This window comes from Colias eurytheme, chromosome 13 (genome assembly GCF_061535395.1).
Source record: "Colias eurytheme isolate Ceu_HAF_F1 chromosome 13, ilColEury1 Martin Lab GWU primary, whole genome shotgun sequence".
Classification (NCBI taxonomy): Eukaryota; Metazoa; Arthropoda; class Insecta; order Lepidoptera; family Pieridae; genus Colias; species Colias eurytheme.
Window position 1 is genome coordinate 4,914,181 of NC_142992.1, and position 20,954 is coordinate 4,935,134.

General features: G+C 33.1%; 1 protein-coding gene across 3 annotated transcripts in view; it reads right to left on the bottom strand.

Moving 5' to 3' along the window:
- Window positions 1-20,954, bottom strand: part of Pgant9 (polypeptide N-acetylgalactosaminyltransferase 9) — a 115,752-nt gene that overhangs the window by 15,530 nt on the left and 79,268 nt on the right. For all 3 annotated transcript variants that reach the window (XM_090108612.1, XM_090108613.1, XM_090108611.1), the window contains exon 2: window positions 2,852-2,881. The gene's annotated coding sequence lies outside the window, so the exon portion shown is untranslated. The remainder of the gene's footprint in view (window positions 1-2,851; window positions 2,882-20,954) is intronic.

Here is a 20,954-nt window from a genome sequence, read left to right on the forward strand (position 1 = left end):
CCATAACAATGAGATGATGCTATACTTTAAGAGTTTGCTTAAATATTACAAGTCGAGTTTCCGAAATCTGCAAACTTTTGTTGCTCTGCGTAATTGTGTAACACTTTATATGGCTTCTTCGGGTTGGTTTATTGTTGTACATGTACTTCTGAAGTGAATATTAAAGTTTTTAAACATGAATAAGATCACTTACCTAGAAGGCGTTACTGGTCATGTAAAAATGTCCTTCAGTTTCTAAATACGGCTGAAGTCAAGAATAAATTACATTTCAAAAATAAGATAACACCAAAGCCTTCAGAATTCATCAATTAAGCATTTAAAATTCATTTTTTCCATTGATATCAACGGTCAGATACAGCGAGTGTGCGTGCGGGTATTTTAATTCAATTGCAGTTTGAATTTCTATCATCCCGTTTAAATCACTTGCAAGTTGCAGTAAAATACAATTGAATTATGTTAATAATATTAAAATAAACTATAAATACTGCTCGGATAGCGTAAGCCTGCACCAGACGTTCTCGACGTAAAATATTAAACGGCACGTATAAATTCTTTAGTCACAGCCGTAAATTCACACCAAGAACCCACCTACACTTGCTTAATTCACGAGTCTAGTGCATTTTCTTATTGTTTACACTTATTTATGTCATATATAACAACCCAGCTACATGTTGCGGGCGACAGTTCAGTTAAACGCGCTCATCACAATAAAATATGGCCTCCCACTCAAGTACAACAGTTAGTAGCGCTCACAACATTATAAAGTAGCGAATTATGTACACTAGAATGTATGAAAGTTATAAAATATACACCATACGTATTTACATTACGATAGTAGATACTTAGGAAAATGATTACCTACCAAAAAATTATGAATCTCCCTGAAATTATGATTACGCCTATATAATCATTCTTAATATTTTTGGTTTTTTTTTTTTTTGCAACAATAGATATAGGTAGATTTTTCCGTGGTATTTTCCATCCTGATAAATGCAAGAAGCAGATATAACTAACTGTCCTTCGCGATCAAATGACGAATATCAACTACCTCTTACAACTAGGACCTTATAGCAGTAAAAGTCGACACCCTATGTTCTTTTTAGACGACTTCACTATAAACACGATGAAAGGGAATGTTTTAGCGATACACTCGTACGTGAAAGCGCGGTTTATTTGAGCATCGATCAGTCCACAGTTTCCCCGGCGTCGATTACAGATATCCATTACAGATTCACTTTCTAGTTTGGCTATTTAGCTCAATTACCTACGTTTTAGAGGCTAAGTGTGAATATCTACGTAACGTTACACTATTTATATTTGATCGAGGTAACAGCCCTAAGATTACTTCAAAATAAAGAAGAATTTTTTTTTCAATTATTTAAATCATAATATGATATAGGATGAACACCAACAAATTGGTATAAATATGTTTAAAATTTAAAATTATGTATTATAGAGTTTAAAATTATATTAATACAGGCAAAGCCTTGTCATTCCTTTTAATATAATTAATAATAATGTTCATACACCTGATTAAAGTATATTTTGAAAAATATCGTGATATTTAGCACGATCTACGAATCAAAGCACTTACGCTGAGATCACCCACCGTGTCTAACAAGACCTTCGCCATGAGCGGTTGCTAAATTAGAAAAAAAAATTAATTGGGCTCTCTGAAGCAGCAGACCTTGTAAGGACAGGCTGACCTATTTGCATATCTGTAATTTATTATTGAACTAGCTGCTGCTTTCGGCTTCACCCGCGTGTTTAAAGGAAATTCGTATGGGAATGAGATGTTTCAGCGCGGTAAAAAGTAGCCTCTCCAGACACAAAATTATACCAAAAATCGATGGAGAGCAAAGCAAGGCCAACAAACACATTTGCATTTATAATATCCAATAGTTATGTTAAGGATGGAAATGAATTAACGATTGAAAATGTCTGGATGAAAAATTAACAATTTGGCATTTACGTAGAATAAAAGTTAAACTTAAAGTTACTGCGTGAGAAAATCGACATCATCAAAAGATATAAGATAGTATCCCAAAGTGTACATTGTAATATACATATTTCAAAAAGCCCTCTGTAGTGAAATGTTATAATTCTCAATTTAAATCTATTACATTTCCACGCGTAAAATCCACTTGACAAGCACATAAAATACAATTTAAAAGTGATGATATAATGTTTCGGAGCAATGGGATAACCGCTTACATCCTGACAAAAGCAAACTGCGTCGAAACAACGAGCGTACCGAAAAGTTTTAAATAATAATAAAAATAAAATCGACTCCGACCATTTTATTCGTGTTTACTTTCCTAAAAACTTGCGTAAGTGCCTTAAGCATTTACCCAATACTGTAAACGTTTATTTTAATGTTTCTGATTCAGAGAACTGATACAGGAATAAACCTACAAACCAATAGATATTTAATGATCGATAAAGCTTCATTCAGGTTACATCAGCCCTAGGAATGATTGCCTGACATTAATCGAAATTAATCGCGAGCCCGGCATAATCACGTCTTACTCCATTACGCGTACATTAAAGCTATCTACATGGACCGCATCGAAAGGGTATCCCCATTAGCCACATACCCGATACATTAATAACTTCCCCGTAATGATCCCCAACTCTGGCCTTCACTTTTCAAACGTAACGGGTCAATTGATCGAGTTCATGTCCCATCGGCCCCCGTCACTCACAATAGGTGAATTAATGGCTGAAAGAAATGACATCGAACGCGGCTTTTATTGAAAATGTTTAATGGTGTTTTTCTTCTCTTAGTATATTTTTTCATTCTCTTCCATTAGCCACCGTAATGTGTTTTCTTGCGGAGTCGAAAGCTTACCTTTTTGTTTGAATCGCCGTCGCACCGTAACTGTCGACAAAAGAAAACGTTTATAAATCAACTGTTCGCGTTGAATAATACTGAATAAGAAATAAGTGACTTTTATCATGTTTAAAATTGTAAATAAATGAAAAAGACACTTTTACATAAGTACCTATTGTCACACAAAACAAAAGGGACTTATCCCCTTTGTAGTTAGTTACTTTTATCCCGAAGATTCAAAAAATCAAATACACGTAATTTAATATTATATAGGACTCGGATCCAGCTTAACCCGATCGCAACAGAGACAGGTGACCGAAAATCACGGTACAAAAGATCCTTAACGTATGATAGGCTTAATTTATTTTCAGAAACCTTTCTGAATTAGAATCGTATTTGTCGAACCAGTGTTTTATCTTATTATTGTGCACAGTTTTCTGGCGTCATAGAGTAGGTATAAGACGGGTCTTATGTGTCAAAAGATAAGGAGAACTCAGGCGTAAAACTGTTGAAGACTGCAGTTTTATCCTTGTACTATATTATAATAATGCTTCTTCCCTTCAACGGGCAGTTTAGCTCATACATTATTCTGTATTAATATCTATACAAAAGTGACCCAACATCGTAGGCACACTATCCAAAAAATGTTCAATCAAAAACGCTCCTCTTGCAGTTCGAGTGGCACTCAATGATCAACGAATTTAGCAACCCTGTCGATGCAATCTCGAGAGCACTCATGGACCCTCGTTATACCGGCGGATGGCCATTAGGACCGCGAGACCGTGGTCCGACGCGGACGACCGACGTCCCAAAAACACTTACGGGACGCGCTGATCTCCTGGGGAAGACGTCGGTAGCTAAGGGCCGTGTTAAAAGAGGATTGTACTATAACTCAATAAATCAGCACCTTCATATATATTAAAATTCCATTTTGTTTTTTGGCTTTAACTTCTAACAGTTAATGCAAAAGAAAAACAATACAATTCTTTAATTTAAAGAATATTCAATGTTAACATATCAATGATACCAATTAATTTTCCAATCTTAAAAGGCTTCCCTTTAAACATAACATTACTGTTTAATTGTTTATAAGAATAGAGCAAAAGCCGTGCCGTAATACGGGGCGACGTAAGGGCTTAAGAGCTTTAAAGTGACCACACCATTTCAGCTTCCGTCCCTACGAGCCCCCGGGCTACAATATCACCCTACACCTCAACAAGGACCCGACGCCTAATTGACTTTACATCGGATTAATAATGGTTCAGCCCTTAAATATGTTTACTGGAGACCGTTACGACTAAATATTTCCTTGAATAATACAATATGTAGGAAAACACGCTACAGATAATGGGTAGTCGGAAAATTAAGTTAAAATATCATCAACGATTTTAATAAAGGTTAAATTAGGATGTTACTATTTAAAACTAAAAGGGGTAACGATTGTTTGAATTGGCTTTATTCGTAATAGGGTCAATGACGAAGAGAGGTTAGATAATTTAACTCTATTATTTGTAGATATAATAATCGAATGCAATTCAATGTTGCGGCTTGGTTGAATTGTGGACATAGGTTAAATATAAAAAAATAATAGTAGTAAATAGTATGACCCTCTATTGTGTATGAAATTTTAAATTGTGAAGAAAGCTCAAATAAAGCATTAAAAACCTTATTGCATTTTCAATTCACCCTGCACTCACACCCTTCCAAATCTAGCATACAAAAAGTTCAATCTAAATTGTAAACAAGTTAAAGAAGAAACAACCCCGTACACATTTCTAGCTAGAATACAGCTGTATTCGAAAAACCCGTTTCCGAGTATCAATAGCGAGGTATGTTCCTTTCTTAGCGCCAGGACAAAGTTTTAATCACGAAATGCAAGTAGCAAAGCGGTGCAAACTTGGCATCCGCACTTTCAACAGCCTTTCGCTTTTAATAGATTGTCAGGCCGTATAACAAGTTGGCGCACGATTGTTACTTATTGAATGCTAAGCACTTACCCGTACGAGTTTGAGTTTCAGCGTCACTGCGAGAAACTTCGATGGAGATCTTTTAGTATCTACGTGCAAGAGTCGAAAGCGCTATTCGTTTTATGATCTGAGTTTTGTTCCTTTAAACATTGTACTGCATTGTCTCTTGTTTGAGCGTCTACGTCATATATTAAATCATTTATTTCCGGGCAAGAAAAAAACATTGATGTTCACCATTTTTATGTTATGGATAAAATGCTACGTATAGTACCTAACTATTAAGTTTCCCAGCACAAAGTAATTAATACCGAAGCTTAATTAATTTATTCAGCAATATTGCTGTATTGCTCCAAAGGGGTGCTAATAACACAAATAACAGGCATCTCGGTACATATTAAAACAGTGTACGTGATACAATCAAACGCTTGCGTCACCTCAGATATCCATCTATAACCTGCCTTCACAGGCGAGTCACGAATGTATCATTAAGAAGCTTCCGTGTGATTCCCGCCACTTGAGATAATCTTTTTGTTATCTATCGACTGAGATTACTTCGTTCAATATGTTTGCGAATGTTTCCCATTTGAGGAATTATGCGTGGAACACGTTTATCAAATAAACATAGAATGTATATCGAGTGCAATGAACCGGTACAAATTTCTTTGAGCAGACAGCGTGGACGCTGTTCGTAGTATTTTCAACAGACACCTACATATCTGTTGTTTACTAAACATTGTTCAATTTGTGTTTTCTTTTATTCACACTGTTAATCAATTTGATTTTAGTTTGTATTATTTGTATTTCTTTTTTAGATTGAGCACCTACTTTAATTATTATCTTAACACAAAGTTTATAGAGTGTTCATCGCCTAAGAAAATACATAATTATTATCATATCATTTTTTGCTTGATAACTTGATAAAGCGAACAATAAAGTGTTATGTTATAATATATTAAGTAATAATATTAGTTCCCAGGCGTCGTAATTCATTTTAATTCTCACAAAACGTAACTATACACAATCTCCCTATAAATCTGGGAAATACACAAAGTACTTATGTAGAAAAAGACTGAATGTAGCGGTGATAGATTGCTCCATCATTGCTCCCATTTGCATAATGCGATCCATAATGTTGACACGTAAAAAGTCTGGAAAATGCATTCTTAAGTATAGTTGAATTAAGCTTTTCATCTTCATTTGGGAGATAATTGACAGTATAATACTGTGATAATACTGATTAAACTGAAAATAAGTATGATATTTATATTTGAAACATCTTAATTGTTTTAATGAATATTATTTCCTCTATAATAAGATCTTACACATAAAATTTGTACGTGTTTAAAATTGAGTTTAGAGAAATAAAGATACATTTACAGTTTTTATTGTTTTGTTATTTATCACCAGAGTATAATAATATTATTTAATACAAGTAACTTTAAAACTCAACGCAAGCTATATAAATATGTGCATAGAACAATAGTTAATAATAACCATTAGAAGCGTAACATATGTATAGAAATAACATACTACATACTACTATAATAGCCTTCACACATCACACATGAGTCAATAGCGATCAACTAATTAAACCTTGTTAACATCTTATAGTATTTGGAGACAAATTGGTTAGAACATGAATTAATATAACGTAATATATCATGGTTGATATGATCAAACAATGTACTAATCAGAGAATCGATGTATCAATTATATAACAGCATTACTATTGAATCAATAATGCAATAATGGTGTTCTCGATCAAAAACCAAGGAACGAACGGTAATTCTTCCTTATGAATTAAATAAAGTATTTTATGGGATTATCAAAGATATTCCAATAAGACAAGCAAGGAATATCGTACGATGAAAAATAGCTACACGCTTCGCTAATTCAAAAACGATTTCAACGTAACCTATGAATTTTAGAAGAAATATACTTATAGCTCCATTTATTATCATAGATATTGAGTATTTTTGAATATTGTTATATATTTATAATTGAATATATTGAGAATTTCTAAGAATATCTAAACTAGCACCTTATTCAAAGCGCTACAATCTAACACCTGCTCGACGGGCAATCACGGCGCACACGTTTCAATCAAGCGGGCGGTGTGCACGATGCTCCAAGTTTTAATTACACCCATTAAGTGCTAATGTTAAATGAAACTAAAGGCTACAAAGAGCTCATTACTCCTAAGCGATCAGTCCTCGGGCCCCGCCCTATTGCTCGATTGCACCGCCTTCGCTACAAACTTAATTGCCTTCCTTCTTTTAGCGCTCCTTTGCGTCTTTTTTCATTTAACTAGGAAATCGATTAGTGTGGGTTGTTAGATCTTTTTTGTGCATACATTGTACGAATCGTTAGACACGCCAATCATGTAATGTAGACCTAGGACCATCGTCCATCATACCTACTATTTATAAGCATTATAATAAAGTATTTGGACCGTTACACTAAAAACGTATATATTTTATAATTTATCGCGTTGAAATAATATAAACATTCCTCCATAAATTTTACATCAACGCAGAAATTAATTTAAAAAATGCATGTTACATTAAAAGCAATAACTGAAATCAATATATTATCACACTCACGCTTCACGAAACACGGTATGCCTACGTCACATATTCAGGTCATATGGTACGAGCTACGAGTGCATACAACGAACGAGCGTTGCAATTTTTCTAATGAAATACACGTAAGTATTGATACGTAAGTAATATTTTATATATTTGTAAAGTTACCTTCAACATCAATCAATATTAATAAATAATATTTAAAAACATGATATTTTAGAACGCAGGGTCAGATATTTTATTCTCGTAGATGGTCAATACAATAAATTTGTATTGTATTACATCTACTTAATTACAGGGTGTACAGCTAATTAAATTACATATTATTATAATCTATGCAGAAAACAACCTTAATCCTAACGGCATTGTATTCAAAAAACAGTCGACACTGGCAGACTATCGAAAACCGTCGACTTTCAATTCTTCCAATTTTCATAAGAAGCGTTCCAAAGATTTCGGTGGCAGCGTTTCCGCAGAGTCAATAAATCAAAGCGACGATGTCGAGTAAGCGCTTTTCATCTTTTGATCCGGCCCACCGATTTAAACTTCCTCTTTCGTGGCGACGCAATGATTTGTTTTCTTTTAAAGTGTTTGTGTTTACTCTATACCACTTTTGTGTCCATTTATTGTATAGTTATGAAATAAAGACATCTACCTATATTTTTTTGTAAAAAAGTTGCAACTTATCCGTGTATTTTAAGCTTATCAAACCATTGCTTTTATTGTAAACGATTAAAATTACGCAACTAATATGAAAATAAGTTGCATAAAACAATAAAAAATAAAATTGGAGCGCCATGTAAGCGACTATTCTCCGAAAACATTTTAAACACAAATAGTTCAAGGAAAATAGGTAGTTATCCACGTTCCATTCCTTTGTAATTTATACGCTTTTCCCATCCACGTTTAGAGCAAACTAGAGCAGTCTACTCAACGCCAGATGTCGCTAGGAGCGCCGGTACATCCGATCTTAGATCCCAGTTAAGATTTATTGGACAACTGATAGTGTTCTATTAAAAATTCGAACCCTAATACGATTTACGTGTGAAATACCGCGTCTGCGATGGAAACTGCAACTTCAGATATAACTATCTACTACAATATTACAAAAACACAGAAATTAGACTCGTATAATATTAAGGTATTCGTATTATAGACATGATGATACATAAAATTTTGACCTTACACAATTATTCATTGCAGGTGAATTTTATGAATTCCTAAAAGTCCAAGGTCCGCCGAAATATTGATTAGCTAATAAGTAATAACATCTTTAAAAATCGCACTTAATCAATATCACGAAATACAACGACCTCGAAAAATTAGTCACTCTCCAGTCTCTGTTACTTTAAGAAATATTAAAACAAAGAAATATGTAAATCGCTATAACAATTCATATTTAGTTTTCATACACGTGAAGGTGCCACGAATATATGACACCAGAACAATATATTGTTGTAGCTAAGCTATGTGTATAGTTTTCTTAGGCTAAAATAGTATTGGATCCAAGAACATTTTTCCAACACGTGTGACATTTTAGAGAATTGCATTTGCAAGGCGAATTTCTTCTCCCCCGGCGCTATTAAACCTTTCTCTGGGCAGAATGACAAATGGCTGTAAACCACATTTAATACTTACATATTGCTTTCCTTTATTGCGAATTTGTTTAAGCGATTCGGGGATATATAGGTGAATTTCGAATTTTATACCGTTCATTTTACAGGGAACTTGAAATTGGAATAATTTTTACACTTGGAAACATCTATGACTTATCTCTTGGTAGAAATGAAAACAACTCTTATAGTTTTATAAAAAGTGGTGTTACCTAAAGCATCTTCCAAACTAAAATATAAAACCAATCAGCCTTTGAGACATAATTTAAAGAACACCACACACTACGCTAATATTCTTCTCTCCTGAAAACATCAAAGTCAATTACAAATTATTATTAATAGCAATATTTCACCAGCTAGCCCATAAACAATACGATACGACATAACAACAGCCGATATCGTGCGATATTAGTCGCAAGGCCATCGATGAATTCCACCGGATCGTGTATCATCGTAATATATCTCGTATCGTATGAATGTCGCTCCAATTTTTATGAGTATCATGTGTTACAATTCATTATGAGCGAGGCTATCGAGTAAATAGTTACGTTTTATAGCAAGCAACATATTGCGTTTATGCTTTGTATGTTTATTAATTTGAAGAGCAACAATGAGAGAGAACTTGTTAGTTTTTCTTCTTTAATTCTTGTTGAATTGCAACGTTGTAGTGCAATTTTATGTCTTGAACAAATATTCGACGTTTACAATTAAATATATCCCGAATTCCATTACAAGATAAAACGGGCACATATTCTACTTCTAATTGAATACACCCGTATTACAGCTGACTGACGATTATTCCGTATTCCGACAATAACATTCATTCGTGTAACCTCTAGCTTCTTGCAGCATTAAAAGGATATAAGGAACGTTATAAGTTGCCAACTAAACCCTCGTAAACGCAACACGAAGTTTTGGGGCTGAATATGTTATGGTATTATAAAGGCTATAATGCCACCCCACAATACCAACATCGGCTTTAACGTGAGCTCTAGGGACTTGGAAAATGAAAATATATTACAATGATAAGTGAACTTTGTATGTTGCCACGACGATTTTGTTGGACGTGGACCGGCATTAGTTTGAACGATCTGCCTTAATCCCCTTACATGAATATTAAATTTAAGGCGGGAAATCCTTTTTTGTAAAAATTCAAGCTTATAATACAGCGACCTTTTTTAGGTACTTAAAAATTATTAAACAAAAAACCTTTATTCCAAAATATTTACCATGATTATTTCAGTGAATTGCTAGTGTAATGATATTCAGTACACAGTTACTAATACCCCTCAAGATCAATTTTGCAAACACGAATTACGTTCCCAGCGCTAACCTGCTATTTTGACCACACAAACATCGATATCGCATCAAATAATTCAATTGATAGGGGCACGAACTTGATTTGGTAAAAGCATCTACTTCCAACTCCGAATATCGGTGAATAATAGAAGAGAGATCACGATTGCGCCGATCGCGATCGTGAGAGCTGACGGTGCAAATAGTTCACAGAGCTTTTGTTATTATAATAATAACAAGGAAGGATGTAAACAATCAAAGTTAAAGATTAACGTTTTAAGTAGGTCTAGGTACTTCACGGTTCGTAGAATGTTTCAAAATAAATCTTTTGATATTATAGCGAGTTGATAAAGAAGGCAGGAAGCGAAAATACATACATCATGCAAACAGAGACAGCAGAAAATAGACATTGCAGCAGAAACGAAACCGAGACGAAAACTGCGATAAAAAGATCTTACATAAATCATATCTGAGCATAACCCACTCGACGACATACACAGTTTCAGATATATCTCATTGTTAGTTCTGCGATTAGGGAACCAGCAAAAAATACGAACATGGTATGACTTTTAGTGCCGTCGCATTGTGAACTACATCATATAGATATTACTTTATATCACACAGAATATTAGCGTAGAGCTGCTGTGTTGAAATTTAAATTTCAAAAATAACGAGTCCACAGAGACCGCTTCTTATCACATAACATAAGTTTACAATGAGTTTCCTGGTTTTAATGTTTTCTTTTAAAGTAAAAATACAACGAGGAAAATTTATACTTGAAAATATTGCCCAAAAATCCTTTCATTGGACGTTTGGTGGCTTGAGACATAATAGAAGGCAATTTAAAACACGTGAAAAAAATTTAACAGGGCGCAAGCATTGTTGCTAAAACTCCACGAGAATTTTATAAAGACATGCCTATTAATTTGTGGACAAAAGCAAAAAAGTTTATCATTGCCATTTCTTTATTTATTAGTATTATTAATTCATTAGTATATCCTACTAATATTATAAATGCGAAAGTTTGTGAGGATGTGTGTGTGTGTGTGTGTCTTTCACGCAAATACCTACTACTAAACCGATTACAATGAAATTTAGCACAGGGTAACTTGGATTAACACATAGGATAGGTTTAATCCCGGAAATCCCGAGGGAACGGGAACTATGCGGGTTTTCCTTTGAAAACGCGGGCGGAAATCTAGTAATATATAAATCGCATAATTCGAGAACGGCTGAACCGATTTCGTTAATTCTTTTTTTATAATACCTATTCCTTGAAGTACGAGTATGGTTCTTAGGGGGGAAAACGTAAACTGTACCACGGGCGAAGCTGGGGCGGACCGCTAGTATTATATAATAAAAGAGATTAATTAGGAAATTCTTAATGTTTCCATACAGCATCTAATTAGCGTAATTCCCACCATTGAAATAATGTCCCTACAGCCTACTAGTAGATACGCAATACACATGGTATGATAATCACACTATAACATATATTTATTTTATGTACTTAATATCACCAAAAGCTTCACATGTACCTAAACGATTAGACACATCCAAATTAAGCAACCCACAAAAACTTCACCAAAATAGACTACAGTTCCATGAAAGTAATTTAACTGCTTCGACGAAATATACATTGCTACACAGTACACACTAAAAATGGTTTAAAAATCCCACTAAATGTTATAAAAAATGCGAAAGTTTGAAAGTGAAGATGGATGTATTATTAGTTTGGTTAGACATACATAAACGATTATAGACAAGTCCAAAATCGTTAAACAACCCACCGATAATTTCCAACAAAATCAAACTGAATTTTCACGTAAAACTAGTTGGAATTTTCTAGAAAGAAATACACACTGCTATACACCCCCTATAGTTTTTCTCCTAACATCGTTTAATGAGAGTGGACGTCGCAACCTCACAGCGTTTCGCCTCATAAGTACTTACACGTAATAGGAGATCGTAATAGTATCTTCAGTTGTTCACTTGGTTTTTGAAAATTTGTTTTTTTAATTATCAATTTATCGAATATTTTTTGACGTGACAACGTCTTATAATTCGATTGAGCCGGCTGCACGCACGAAAAAACATGACTCATGCGGCGTTACTTCGCTCTGAGGCGTTCCATGTAAGGCTTGAAGTGCAAGCGAGAGCGCGGAACGAGCGACAAAGAAGCACAATCGGACGTTGTCACGTTCAACTATTGTCAGTAAACCGACTTTATAGACAACCAATTTTTTTTTATGAATTGGGAACAAGGTTATTATTGTAGCTGGTATATGTATGGGTACGTGAATAAGATGCTGAAAAGTTACAAATCTGTAAACAGTCTGACAAAAAAGGTATAATTTCATTTGTTTTTGTGTTTTAGGTAAAATTTAATTTATCATTATGCATATAACTATGATAAATGACCTATTTTATTAAGTTTGAGAAAGTATAATGATGGAATAGTAAAATTTATCTTCTCATAAAGCGCGTTTTCATTTCGTCACACAATTTTCATTCAATCGAACTAACATCACAAGGATTGACTTTGCTAACTTTAATATTACTTCATTTTCAGTTCACTGAAGTTAATATAAGATTAAAACACTTTAAGGCTCGTTAGAATAACTGTATTTATTACATTTTAAAGAACTTTTCCATTTAATTAAGTGTGTGAAGGAAAATACATTAAAATTTGAATATCGTTTCAGAAACGTATGAAAAATTGAAACATACACTTCTTCCAAAAGCCGAAAACACATTTCTAACAATAATAATATAAGCAAAACGCTACAAATAATAAATGTAGGTACGTACAACACAATTTCCCGCTACCGCGTTATATTTATACGCTACGCTACTAAAAGTTTCAAGCACCTTCGTGTTGTACGTTTTCACGTCAATTCCGACAAAATATCAAAAGGATCAAAGAAGTGACTTTTCAAAGAGACGTATCGGTGTTAGTGAACCCGGGGGCTCATATTAAGTCTGTAGAAACTGATATATTTGTTCCCCTCGAGATATTTGCAACTTCGCAATTTGTCTACTTCGAATGTTGAAGATTTATCGCGCACCTATCTATCTATGTTGATTACGATTTTATACGACAATATAATATTTAGGTAAATTGTTGTTCTCTAAAATTTCATGGTTACGTTAATTATTGTATTTGATGACAAATTGATCACCAATATAATCGTAATCATGGGAAGGGTTCATTTGGTATGGTACATATAAATGATGTGACCTAAAATGGTATCATATAAAATAAAGACCCAAAAAACGAGCACATTCAACTAAAACAAAACCAATCTACGAGTAAACGCGTATACATCTTACTAAAACAAACTTTATACCGATAACGGCTCTTCAGGCTATAAATTTAAACGTAACGAGAAACAAAATATCGTGATTACAAAAGAAAGCAATAAGAAAGATTGTTTAAGATATTGCAAGTGAAGTCCCGGCACACCTGAGTCGGGAAGATCGTAAATACACAGGAATGGCTAAAGTTACAAACTCTCACAATCGGATCTTGTGACTGTATCTATATAATAATGCTCAAAAACGATGAGACATCAGTTGTCAGTCGATACTTTGTACCCGTTAAAAACTGTTTTATTTTGCTAAATTCAGTGCCTTAATTGGTTAATCATATCAGGACTATCGTTAAATACCAATAGCATAAAATAATTAATTACTTTTTTAATTAATTACTTCGTAATTTTTGTGTCGCGTGACACTATTTATCAATATAAATTTAGATGAAAGAGTATTATTTTCACAGTTAAAAATTAAAATCATCCTTGAATCCCGCATAAAACCCAAAGGAACATGACACCAATTTACAATACCGCGACTGTACTAAACATATTTGAAAATGCCAATAATGTAACCATCTAATACAATGCGAGGAGCTCCCCCGCGTGTGATTCCAAATTCCAATGCTATCAGTATATTTTACAATTCAATATACTCCCTCCCTTCCACGGCACCTACGGAATGGCTTCAACAAACTGAAATTACATAAACTTTCCTTAAATTCCAAATATTCGAGCTGACTTGGGAGCCACTTTACCCGTATCTGCCTTAACGTAATTCCGCTCTATTTGTATTCCCTGTCGAAAAACAGCCAATTGTTGGAGATATCGCTACCCCGCATACCGCTCTATAATATTTTTCTATTTTTGGTACCTCTAAATGTGGCATGAATCATACATGATACGCCTACATGCACACTCTTGTTGTACGGGTTAGTTTGTTAGTTTAAGCTATAAAATGTATTATTTACGTATAAATTTTCGTTAAGGTGATTGCTACGATCTGTTCCCAGCCAATATCCCGCTAGATGGCGCTGAATTCTACATTTCTAGTTTATTTGACTTTTTGCGTAATTGGAATAGTCATCAAACCTAGGAATAGTCATGGCGGTTACTGAATATTATATTTTATTGAAATATGTTATATCATTGCCTTAAAATCCACCCAATTCGGTAAAATTATGCGTTTTAACATCTGTCATTGCATACAGGGTCGTTTACACACACAGACGTATACAAAAATGATAAAGATTTAACTCTAGATGGCGTGAATGTAAAGCGCGTCACACACGGTGAAGATACTACCTATAATATTTTATCTAATCTAGTAATATTTTATATTACAGTATCTTAAGGTATCCGGTATCAGCGTTCTGACCATCATTTTTCTTTTTTCGCTGTAGAACCGCCATCCTGTTACAAATGACCCACAAAGGAGAATGACCACGGGTGGTATCGGTAAAATTTTTGTTGTGCCACGTATTCGTTATATTGTTAATTCCTATTTGTATTTATAATGATCATATGTATCAATATTAAGTCTTAATTAAACCGGATAAATTGAAATAATAGTAAAAGTAAAAGTTTTTCTTTTGAAACATGTATGAACTTTCGCATTAGTAGGAAGTAGGATTGTTATAAAAATAAAAGTTATATTTGTTGGCGTAAACTATTTTATTGTAATTTTGGGAAATAAATAATGTCAAAATTGATTACCTACAATAAAACGCAGTTTTATTTTATTACCTACATTACACTATTGTTTTTTTTTTATCAAAACATGTATTTGAAGTAGCAAATATGATATTATGCTGATCCAAGCATTTTCACTCAAAACTAATATCACTAATGATTTGTAAAAGTAAATTATTTCAAAATACATTTCATAACCAACAAGTAAGAATAATTATTCATACAACAACAAATCAAAAACACTATTTACTATGGAAAAAAAACCAGGAAGGTGAAAAACATATTTACGATTTCGATGCACTCGACTTTTAGTAAAATAATAGGTAAAAATATTATTATGGTTTTGATCACAGACATATCTGTGGTTTTGATTTTAGCTACTAGTATCAGAAAGCTGCGTGTTCAATGCACGTCGGGGTCCCACAACTGTGGAGGAAGGAAGGTAGAATACCTCCATCGAATAAGTGAAGTTTTTCGACATACTCGATTTGCCGGCCGGCCTCAATGAAGATTGTCCGAAAGTTGTATATGTGCTCTGTAACGAAAAAATTTCGCTAGCGCGATTCAGAGTGAGGTGTCGTACAATATACCTAATGAAGTTTTTCATCTTTTTATTTTACTGCAAATACAAAATAAAAATTAAACAATGGTAATGTAAATTCTAAACAAACTACTACCAAAATACAATTAGAACAAAAATCATTTGACTGGTTGATTTCACCCAGAGGCCAGAGGCGGCTCGTGACAAAATTGTATGGGTGTTCACTTGAAATAAAACAACGAAAATACAATAGCGTAGCAGGATAATTTATTACAAAAAAAAATGAGCACCACATTTTATAAATGTCTATAACACTAAAAATTACAAAGTACAGGCTATTTCAAAACGAATTCAATGACTAGGTATCAATAATTAGTAAATCACCGAATTTGCATTCGCGAGCGTAGGTATCCATAGTGTTTGTCACTGACGGTCACTGACCTCTATAACTTATAGTTATAGAGGTCAGTGGTGTTTGTTGTGTAAACATGTATGTATTTGAGTAGTTAGTAGCATATTATATTCTGAATTTCTGATCCATGCCTATTCACTCAAAACTAATAACACTAATGATTTGTAACAGTAAATTATTTCAATAGGTAGGTATTTGAACATTTCCCAACAAGACGTAAGAATAATTATTCGTAGGTATACAAGATACAATAACAAATCTAATACACTATTTATTATTTTATTATTTACTAGCGGTCCGCCCCGGCTTCGCCCGTGGTACATGTTTACGTTTTCTCTCCATAAGAAGTAATAGCTAGAGAGCTAGCGCAAAGCTACCTGTATGTATTTGACCAGACCTGGATTTTTGTGTGTTGATTCCCCTATACCTACTATACATGAGATGAGGAGTCACTAAGCCCAGAGTGGTGGACGGGGCGCGCGCTTAGGTAAGACAGGTAGGTAAACAAAACTTTACAGACTTCAGCAGTCAACAAGACTTAGCTTCTACATGGTCAGATGTATATATGTATTACGTTCCCTGACCTTACATCAATGATTTACTTTATTAATGTTTTTATGGTCATTTACATTTAATTTTGAAAACTATGGAATAAAATTTATAAATTTGATGATACAAAACTAAATATACATTTGTAAAGAATCTCAAATATAAAGTTGTGTTGCAAATAACAAATCATCATTTAAATATTTAGTTTATTTCTTTATTTAAGAAACAATTAACAATTACAAAACAACATAAAAAACACGCATGCATTTATTGAAATGTTCATTCATCATCACTATCGTATGGCGTTGTGTGACTCGTCTTCATAATCCATTGAATCGGATTCTGTAAAAGTAAAACGTAAATTATATAATAAAAGAAATGAGTCATTATAAACTTACCTAGTAAGGCAATGCCTTTGATGTCGCACGATGCCGCCGCGCCGCCAGTGTAGGTACTTCTGCTGCTACATGAAAATATGCTAGGGTTGCAACAAATGGGAAATAAAACAATTGTGATTATTACTATTATGATGTAATCATTTATTCATATTATGTACATTCAAAACAATTGCTATTATTAAATCTGATGTAATTATTTTTTCATAAATATATAATTATTATTAATTACATAATATATTGCACTGTGAAATATTTACGTATCACTTTATTTTTGATGTTCTTAATTGTCTTTTATAAAATTTAAGTGACGCATTCGCATTGGGATCAACAATCCGATAAGAAAAGAATGGAGACAACATATACATAGCTTTGATTTCAATTCTACAGATACAAAATATACAATCTATCTAAAATGATACAACGGATGTTTCCTGCGTTTTCTCGTCAAAATACCGAAACAACGTAATTATTGTATAGTAGTTGGGCGTGAAAGTAAAAAAACAAATGAAAAGTGTTTTCCATATGATTATTTATTAAATTTACGCGATTAAGAATAATTTCAACGATACAATTTAGTAACCGAGAATTCAGAGGATTAAAGAAAATACCTGCCTGATCATTTTATCAAACTCTAAAAGAATTATGGTTATTTCGCATCACTCGGTTTATTAGTTTGGTAATAATTATTAAAGGTAGTTACAACCCTAGCCATTGAGTCGAACGGTAGGCAACACAATATCGACTTTGTGCGGGTACATATGGTACATTTCTTCTTGCTGTGAAGCGTAATTATTATTATTAAGATTTTTTAGGCTATTTTGAATCAGCTGTTCTAATTTAATTCTAGAAATTTATTAAAACGTGATTTTTTTAAAAGTATATTATGAGTTTATAAATACCTCAACCAATAGTTATTGTGTCCTATCCTCATTTCTTTATATCTTGGTAGTTAACTAAAGTGTTAAATTTACATAACCTCAACAACAACATTTACACTGCCACTGCACTAAAACTAAACTAACTAGCTCTCTAGCTATAAGAACCATCCTCGTACTTCAAGGGATATAATAAAAAAAGAATTATCGAAATCGGTTCAGCCGTTCTCGAGTTATGCGCTTACCAACACATTTTGCGATTCATTTTTATATATAAGACTAGCGGTCCGCCCCGGCTTCGCCCGTGGTACATAATATTTACGTTTTCTCTACATAAAAACCATCCTCGTACTTCAAGGAATATAATAAAAAAAGAATTATCGAAATCGGTTCAGCCGTTCTCGAGTTATGCGCTTACCAACACATTTTGCGATTCATTTTTATATATAAGACTAGCGGTCCGCCCCGGCTTCGCCCGTGGTACATAATATTTACGTTTTCTCTACATAAAAACCATCCTCGTACTTCAAGGAATATAATAAAAAAAGAATGATCGAAATCGGTTCAGCCGTTCTCGAGTTATGCGCTTACCAACACATTTTGCGATTCATTTTTATATATAAGAAGATAAGATTATGTGAAAATAACCAGGAAGGTGAAAAACATATTTACGAAAACATAGTAACATAATATGGCTGTCGCTACAATAATTATATTTCAATTTTATCTTTTTATACCTAGTAGAACTGGCCGACGAATAAAAAAAATCGTATTAGAATAAATACAATAAATTACGGAACAAAAAAAGGATTGTAACTGAATTAGGTATGTTTGTTTCTGGGCGCACCGTTTTCGACGACGCGACGCGCGACGTAAGCGTATAGGTATAGGTACCTACTTTGCTAAAACAAACTAATAAAATTGTGTGTCTGTCTGAAAATTCGGAAAAGCATATTTTGCAAGTTTGTAATTACTTTGATAGTTTACCGATTTATAATAATTGTAATTGTAATTGTATAATATATAATTTGCAATGTGGTGAAATTTCATAAAAATCACGGGCCAATTTTTTGTTTTGAATCCCACCGAAAATATAATTGCGTTATTAGAATAATTAATTACTATACCTACCCACGATCAATTATTACAATATAGTCTCAAATGCATACTAGAGAAATATTGCAATTTGATTCAATTAAAATGCATAGCATACAAAAATAAATTCACAACACAAGAAATTCCGCGCGCAAATCATAGCGCGTGTCAATGAAATCAAGAATGTTTTATATCAAGCCGACGCGGACGACGACGCGACGCCGAACAAAAGTACCTACGACGGACGACCACGCTTCGAGTTGCCAAACAACATGAGTAATAAATTGTTTACAAAAAAAACAAGTTTTCCATTTTTCTGTATGAGTAGACAGAACTTCAAAACGCCACCTGCTACGGTTTATATTATGAACGATTGTTATAAAAATAAAAGTTATATTTGTTGGTGTAAACTATTTTATTGATCAATAATTTTGGAATTTAAAATTGTCAACATTGATTACAATAAAACGCAGTTTTATTTTATTACACTATTGTTTTTTTTTATCAAAACATGTATTTGAAGTACCATATAATATTATGCTGATCCAAGCATTTTCACTCAAAACTTATATCACTAATGATTTGTAAAAGTAAATTATTTCAATATACATTTCATAACCAACATGTAAGAATAATTATTATTATTCCTACCTACAACAACAAACCTAAAACACTATTTACTATGGGAAAATAACCAGGAAGGTGAAAAACATATTATTATTTACGATTTCGACGCACTCGACTTTTAGTAAAATATAGTAGGTAAACATAATATTATGGTTTTGATTTTTGCTACTAGTATAAGAAAACTGCGTGTTCAAACTACTTGTTTGTCTGTCTGAAAATTCGGAAGTACTTTGGTAGTTTACCGATTTATAATAATATTGTATATATCGTTGTTTAAAAAATATTCAAACACAATAAAATATGATATACTGATTTATCACTGGTTTCAGTGATGAACTGATGAGTCAATTATAGCCACTATACTTTCGTCATACGTGTGTATGATTGATGTGATTTGCAACGTGGTGATATTTCAGAAAAATCACGGGTCAAATTGTCCCACCGAAAATATAACTGCGTTATAAGAATAACTATACCTACGATAAATTATACATAATACAATATAGTCTCAAATGCATACTAGTGAAATATTTTATTTGAATCAATAAAATAAAAAAATAAATAAAAAATAATAATAATACAAAAATAAATTCACAACACAAGAAAATCCGCGCGCAAATCATAGCGCGTGACAATGAAATCAAGAACTTTCGAGCCGACGCGGACGACGAAGGAGCCTAACAAAAGTACCTACAATCATAGGCGGCTCGTGACAAAATTGTATGGCCGTGTTCACTTGAAATAAAACAACGAAAATAGGTACCTACAATAGCGTTAGCAGTACAAAAAAAATGAGCACCACATTATAAATGTCTATTTATACACTAAAAATTATAGAGTATTTCAAAACGAATTCAATTATTATTTAGCAATAATTAGAAAATCCCCGAATTTGCATTCGTGATCGTATTCATAGTGTTTGTCTACACTAATATTATAAAGAGGAAAACTTTGTTTGTTTGTTTGATTGTAATGAATAGGCTCATAAACTACTGGACATTTTACCAATGTTTGCAAGTTTGTGATTACTTTGATAGTTTACCGATTTATAATAATTGTATACTTATATCATTGTTTAAAAATATTCAAACACAATATGATATAGGTACTGATTTATCACTGGTTTCAGTGATGAACTGATGAGTCAATGTTAGCCA